This window comes from Suncus etruscus, chromosome 13 (assembly GCF_024139225.1).
Source record: "Suncus etruscus isolate mSunEtr1 chromosome 13, mSunEtr1.pri.cur, whole genome shotgun sequence".
Lineage (NCBI taxonomy): Eukaryota > Metazoa > Chordata > Mammalia > Eulipotyphla > Soricidae > Suncus > Suncus etruscus.
This window is the reverse complement of record NC_064860.1, coordinates 16,387,035-16,394,213: the sequence shown is the minus strand read 5'-3', so window position 1 is coordinate 16,394,213 and position 7,179 is coordinate 16,387,035. Positions and strand designations below refer to the sequence as shown.

At 46.4% G+C, this 7,179-nt stretch overlaps 2 pseudogenes; both read left to right on the top strand.

Annotated features, from left to right (window-relative positions):
- The first annotated feature begins 3,028 nt into the window (after nucleotides 1–3,028).
- LOC126025730 (DNA-directed RNA polymerase II subunit RPB7-like) lies at nucleotides 3,029–5,730 on the top strand (annotated as a pseudogene).
- Nucleotides 5,731–6,303: 573 nt separating this feature from the next.
- On the top strand, nucleotides 6,304–6,752 carry LOC126025729 (DNA-directed RNA polymerase II subunit RPB7-like; annotated as a pseudogene).
- Nucleotides 6,753–7,179: the final 427 nt, after the last annotated feature.

Here is a 7,179-nt window from a genome sequence, read left to right as displayed (position 1 = left end):
TTGTCCTTATGAATTATATAAAATGCGAGTGATGTGTTTGATTTGCCACTCCTTACAAAATTATTGAAAACTTTTCCTGGTGTAGCTTCGGCCATTGTCTGTCTTTATATTTTGGGGAAAACCCATAACAGAAAAGCACTGAAGTATGAAGGTGCAAATTTCTTTAGCTCGTTATGAAGTCATTGGAACTCCCCATATAAAATGAGAATATGTATCTACCATCACATGAACATAGGTTTTTTTTTTTGGGAAGGGGAAGTCAACATATGTAATATCCATTTGCCTCAATTCACTAGTCTGTAGTCTTTGAGGGTTGGCCCCAGCTACATGTGTTCTTTTATTCAAAGGTGCACAAATGGTACATGTATCAACTACTTGTCTGGCTTGTTTTCATAGAATATGATAGTTGACATGTAAAAGACAGGCATTTGTATGAAGGGCTGCATGTTCTTCTGCAGGTGACTTAAATATTGACATGACCAATCAATCAACAGTTTCATTCCCGAAAGCCATAGGCCTTGGGAGTCTAGAGTGGGCTCTTATGTGAATACTAAATATTGGCTCAGAATATTTTTATAGAAGAGCTTGTAACTGCTGCAGCAAATCTTGAACAACTTGGTCATGAGCATAAAGAGGCAGTTGTTATGCCTGGGAACAATCTACTATGCAAGCTGAATCACTTACTCCATTTCATGGCTGGACTCAGAAGGCCAACAGCCCCTGGCCCAGCACTGATGCCTTCTCTTCCCCAGCAGGAAGGACAGAGCCTCACCTGACCAGAGGTGACCAGAGGTTCCCAACCATCAGAAGCTCCCTTCTCAGTCATAGAGCCTGTGGCTATTAGTGCCCAGCTGCTGACCCACCAGTCCGAGCCCACATGCTCAAGCTGCCTGGTGAGGAGGCCCAGCTTCCTGCAGTCTGAGGGGTCTCGTGTGCTCCCACCATCTCCAGCCATCCTCCTAGCTGAGCCCTCAGGGTTCAAACAGTATCTTCTCTCCCCTAACTCTGTCCTTCCAAATGGCACCCAAGCATCATCTATCTAGTCCTGGGTAGGAGGGCACAAAGGGAGAAGAGTGCTGGTAGATGAAGCAGAGCAGGACTGGAGGCCAGGGAGGCCTGCTGGTTGAATGAGGGGCCAGTATGCGAGGGAGAAGAGTGTCCAAGCCCCATGGCCCCTCTCCTTTCTCTCCTTTCCAGAACCTTCCCAGGACCTCCCCTCTTGTCTACTCCCTCCATATGTCCTCCTGCTCCTGTCCCAGAAGCTCCCACTGTGTCCCTTTTTTGTGTATTCTCCCCTTCTCTATCTCTGATTCCTCCCACTGCTGGCAGCAAGTCTACTGGACCTTAGAGCCCCTTGCCCCTTCCACCTCTGTCTGCCCTTCCTCAGACCCCCAGGATGGCTCTTCCATGACTCCAAAGCAAGTCCCCAGCCTCAAGATCCTGTCCTTATTTCCCTGTGACTTGGAGAATCCTCGTGCTTAGCTGGCCACCCAAGTATGGTGTTTGGGAAGCTCGCACCTTCTTTCAGTTTGTTGATCTGATTTGTTTTCGATGCTCACTTGTAGAACTGGGGACTCAACACCACTGTGCTGCCCTAGGGGGATCCTGTGGCCTGATGACAAGGTACCTAAATATGCCACATCGCTCTCTTCATGTGTGTATCCACACACGAATGAGGAGAGTGCCCAACCCCATTCATCCCCGTCCTCCCAGCTCTGTGCACAGCGTCTGTTATGCACCTGCATCTTGGTCACTGATCCACTGATCAGGCACATGGCTGAGAATCAGAGGCATTTTGGAACGATGGCAAACAAGTGTGCCTCCTTGTTTGGGTTGTATGGAGTGCTCAGTGGGAATTGAAGGGCTTCATTAATGGGGCCCAGTGCTGGGGTTAGGGTAGATCCTATATATATATATATATAGATGAGGACTTGCACATATATAAATATAAATAGAAATATTTATGCATATACTATAATTATACAATATATTTATATTGTAATAATAAAAATAAATAATATAAATATATAATATAAATAATTTATATATAAATATAAATATATGTATATATGCAAGTCCTCATCTAGACACAAGAGGGTCGGCAACATACAGCCAGGATGGTGGGCAGGTATGGATTGTCCTGGTGGTTCCCGCAGAAGGGCACAAAAGAACATGTAACTCCACCCTGGATTTAGGTGTACCTATCTGAGACCCGCCCATTTCTGGGAGGGGTCTTGGGAACTGAATATTAGGTGTGACCTTACCTGCAAGACCCCGCCCATTCCTGGGAGGGGTCTTGGAATAGGTAGATAAACCCTGGAGCCAGGGGATTGGGGGGCGCTGCTGGCTCTGCCCTGCTGCAGCTCTGGCTTCTGGGTCGCTGCCTCTTTTGGTCTTTGACCAGGATGGAGGCCAAAGGGAGATGGCTGAAAGGAGTTAAGATGCAGGGCTAAGAATGGCTGAATGCTTGAAAGGTTATGAGATAGGCCACACACCTGTGGTGGTTAGGACATGAATAAAGTTGATGCTTCCTGATGCCTGCCTGTGAATAAGTTCAACTCCTGTCGCTTCCCTGAACCCCAGACCCGCCGGCTGGATGGGGGTTGCAGAGCCACGTGGCCTGGGGTGGCAGAGAGAAATCCTTCACCATCCATCGCCATCCAGCTCCATTGTTAATGATTTAATTCAACATATGTTGAACAGGGGCAAGGAGAGTCCGTGGAAGTGCCTGACTGGGAGGAAAAGTTCAGGGCTGCTATCACTCAACTCTCCGTCCTGTGACACTCGGCAGTTGGTGAGACTGTTAACCAGTAGTGGAGACTTTTCTAGGCCCCACTGTCAGGCCTCATCTGGGGGTGCAGGTGGTATCTTGGACATGGAGAGGCCTCTAAGACAAATTCCCCACAATCCAGAAGCACGCTTTTGCACTGGCAAAAGAGCTTTGTGCCCTGTTCAGTGACACACACGCACATGGCCTGGTGCAGATTCATAGCCATTTATTTGAACAAGGAAGGAAATAGGACAGAGCATGTCAGAGAATATCTTCTCCTTCCTCTCTGCCTCCAATGATCAGGATGCCCCAGTCATTGCAAAGAATGCTGGAATCAGAAGCAGATCCAACTGTAGCAGTGATGCTGCCATGGTGTCTCCCAGGAACACGCCATGTGTGCTGTGGCAGTTCTGACTTTTGTTTGGCTTTGGGAGCTCCTTCAGTTAAGGGTTGAGTGTGGCCAGGTTTTGGAGGTGCCAAGAGATTGGCATGTTTGCCCGCAGTGTCTGATTCTGCACATAAGACCCTCTCTACAAGGGTTTCCTTAAAGAACTGAGTTCCTTCAGGCACCCCTCTGAAGTGTTTCACTGAGTCTCAGGGCCTGAAGAGAGGTCTGCTAGATTTCTCATTTGGTGTGCTTTTCAATGACTCCATGTGGTGCCAGAGAAAGCTCGTGTAGGCAGGCCTGCATTTTTCAAAGGCGTCTCTTCCCTGGGCCTCTGGACACATCTGAAGTACAATCTGAGAGGGTATGCCGGCCAACCTCCAGCACAGCCCACACCCTGCTACTCCCTGGGCATTTCCCATTATCCAAATGGAGCAGTAAATGGAAATGTGGAGTCCAAAATGCTAAATAGGGAGACATTTTTGTCGTCCCTGATCCACTGTCCCCTAGATAATATGCTCAGTTGGGGAGATATTTCTGCCCCCCTGTGTCAGTGCCCAGTTTGGGGGACACTATCTGTCCCCTATTTAAGGTGCTGCTTTTGGGGGACACTATTGCACCCCAATTCAGATGCCACCCATGGAGGACATACAGTCCCCCAGATAAATACTCCCTTGGAAAGCATTTTCAGCCCCATGGTTCAGTGTGTGGTCTGGGGGACACTTTCTGTCCCCCAATCTAAGGTGCTGCTTTGGGAAAACAGTTGTCCCCTGATTAGGAAACCACCATTGGGGGACATTAATGTCCCCCAGATAAAGCTCAGTTTGAGAGATTTGCTGCCCCTGGTTTAGTGTGCACTTTGGGGGACATTTCCTGTCCCCCGATATAAGCTGTAATTTATGGGGGCACTGTTGTCCCCCAATTCAATTACCACCAATGGGGGACATTACTGTCCCCCAGATAAAGCTCAGTTAAGGTACTTCTGCTCCTGCTTTCCTGTTTGCTTTGGGGGACACTTTCTGTCCCCCGATATAATGTACAGCTTGAGGGGACACTGTTGTCCCCTGATTAGGAATCCACCATAGGGGAAATTACTGTCCCCCAGATAAAGTTCACTTTAGGAAGCATTTCTGCCTCTGGTTTGGCATGTATTTTGGGGGACACTTTCTGCCCCCCGATATAATGTGTAGCTTGTGGGGACATTGTTGTCCCCTGATTAAGAATCCAACATAGGGGGACATTACTGTCCCCAAATAAAGCTCACTTTAGGAAGCATTTCTACCTTTAGTTTGGCATGCATTTTGGGGGACACTTTCTGTCCCCCAATATAATGAGCAGCTTGTTGGGACACTGTTGTCCCCTCATTTGGAAGCCACCATAGGGGGACTTCCTATCCTTGATATAAAGTTCAGTTCAGGAAATATTTCTGCCTCTGGTTTGGCATGCAATTTGGGGACAATTTCTGTCCCCCGAATAATCTGTAGCTTGTGGGGGACACTTGTCCCCCAGTTCAAATGGCATGGTTCTTCATAATTCTTGGGCATTTTTTTTTTAGAAATTCACATCCACGTGATTTCTATTGAGCCTATAAAGACAGATTATGGGACAGACTCAGGGACTTTGCTGGGACATTCGGGAAGATATTCTACCATATGTCCTTGGAACATGAGATCCTGCTGCACCCGTGCTACTTCGGCCCCAACCTGCCCAACACCTTGCAGCAGAAGCTTTTCACCGAAGTGGAGGGCATCTGCACGGGCAAGTATGGCTTTGTGATCTCCGACACTCCCTTCAACAACATAGGTGCTGGTGTGATCCAGACAGGCTTTGTCCTGTCTCCAGGCAAGTACAAGGCCTTGTTTTCTGGCCCTTTAAAGGGAAAGTTGTGGATGCCATTGTCACCCAGGTTAACAAGGTCGGAGTCTTCACTGAAATTGGCCTATGTCCTGCTTCATCTCTCGACATTCCATCCAGTCAGAGATGGAGTTTGATCCTAATTCCAATCCTCCGTGTTACGAGACTAGGATGAGGACATCATGATTCAGCAGAAAGATGACATTCGGCTGAAGAGCATGGGCACCCACTTGGACAAGAATGACATTTTTGTGATCATCTCTCTGATGGACACTTACTTGGGGCTTGAGCTGAGCGCCAGGGCCCCACTTGGTCCTTATCTTGAAGGTGTGGCTGTCACGCCTTTCTTGTTGTTCAGAGATTTTGTTTGGGGCCTGTGTGAGAGCCAGAAAGGTTTCTATTGGCCCCAGAATAGCACGTGGTCTCTCTTGTATCTTCACACACCAAGATGTTTTATCTTTTTTTCTTTCTTTTTTTTTTTTAAACTGTGTCTTCACTATGAAAGATTTTGGTTTCTCATTAAATGTTTATCTTCTTTTTTTGAATAGGGAAAAATAATCTTTAAAATAGTTTTAATATAAAAAATCTTCAAATTCACTAACATTTAAAAAACAGAATCGATTGTCTGCTGGCTCTTTAATCCACATATTTTCCATCAGTTTTTCTGACCTTACCTTCAGGTTTGATTGTTAGGAAACGGAAGAGTCTTTATTTCTCTTGAGTCACTTTTACAAACCAGTATTTGTGGAGCAAATGTTCTCAGAACAAATGAAGAATGATGCATGGTATCTATGTTCCATGTATCCGCATCAGGGATCTGATTAGCATCAATGGATTTTGCATTTGACTCAGAAATTGGTAAAATTATCTTTAGCAGATTAAATGGTTCATCATCTACAGCACTTTTATTGACACAGGTGGCCTCATGCTCCTTGAGTCTTTTGATAGGTACCACATGGCAAGCATGGTATTTGCAGCTGGTCATCTTTTTTTGCTATGTTTGGGCTTTTCTCTTTACATGATGCCATGTGGTACTATAATCTGCAGGCTGACACCCTGTGGTTTGGATTATAGGGATATATTTGGAAGATTTCTTGCTCCATGAGGCTAACTGTACTAAGATGACTGCTACACTGCTTTCTGCTCAGCTTCCTGGATCTATCTTTTTAATTCTAATCAATAATATCTTTATTTAAAAAAAAAAACTCACATGTTCTTTCCATGTGGTTTCTCTTCAGCCTATAGAGACAAGTTATGAGACAGACCCAGGGGCCTTGCTGGGACCTTCATAAAGATGTTCTAGTACATCTCCTTGGAACCTGAGATCCTGCTGTACCCGCGCTACTTTGGCCCCAACCTGCCCAACACCATGAAACAGAAGCTTTTCACCGAAGTGGAGGGCACCTGCACGGGCAAGTATGGCTTTGTGATCTTCGTCACTCCCTTCAACAACGTAGGTGCTGATGTGATTCAGCTAGGCCAAGGGTTTGTCCTGTCTCCAGTCAAGTACAAGGCCTTGTTTTCCGGCCCTTTAAAGGGGAAGTTGTGGATGCCATCCTCACCCAGGTTAACAAGGTCGGAGTCTTCACTAAAATTGGCCCCATGTTCTGCATCATCTCTCGACATTCCATCCCGTCAGAGATGGAGTTTGATCCTAATTCCAATCCTACATGTTACGAGACCAGGGATGAGGACATCATGATTCAGCGGCTGAAGACCGTGGGCACCCAGTCGTCTCTCTGATGGACACTTACTTGGGGCTTGTGAGCTGAGCGCCAGGGCCCCACTTGGTCCTTATCTTCAAAGTCACATATTCCTTGTTGTTTAGTTATTTCTTTTGGGGCCTGTGAGAGAGCCAGGATGGTTCTATTGGCCCCAGAAAAGCACCTGGTCCTTCTAGTATCTTCACACACCCAGATGTTTTATCTTTTTTTTCTTTTTTTTAAAAACAGTGTCATCCACTATAAAAGATTTTGGTTTCTCATTAAATGTTTGTCTTCTTTTTTTTTTTTTTTTTTTTGTGGTTTTTGGGTCACACCCGGCAGTGCTCAGGAGTTATTCCTGGCTCCATGCTCAGAAATTGCTCCTGGCAGGCACGGGGGACCATATGGGATGCTGGGATTCGAACCGATGACCTTCTGCATGAAAGGTAAATGCCTTACCTCCATGC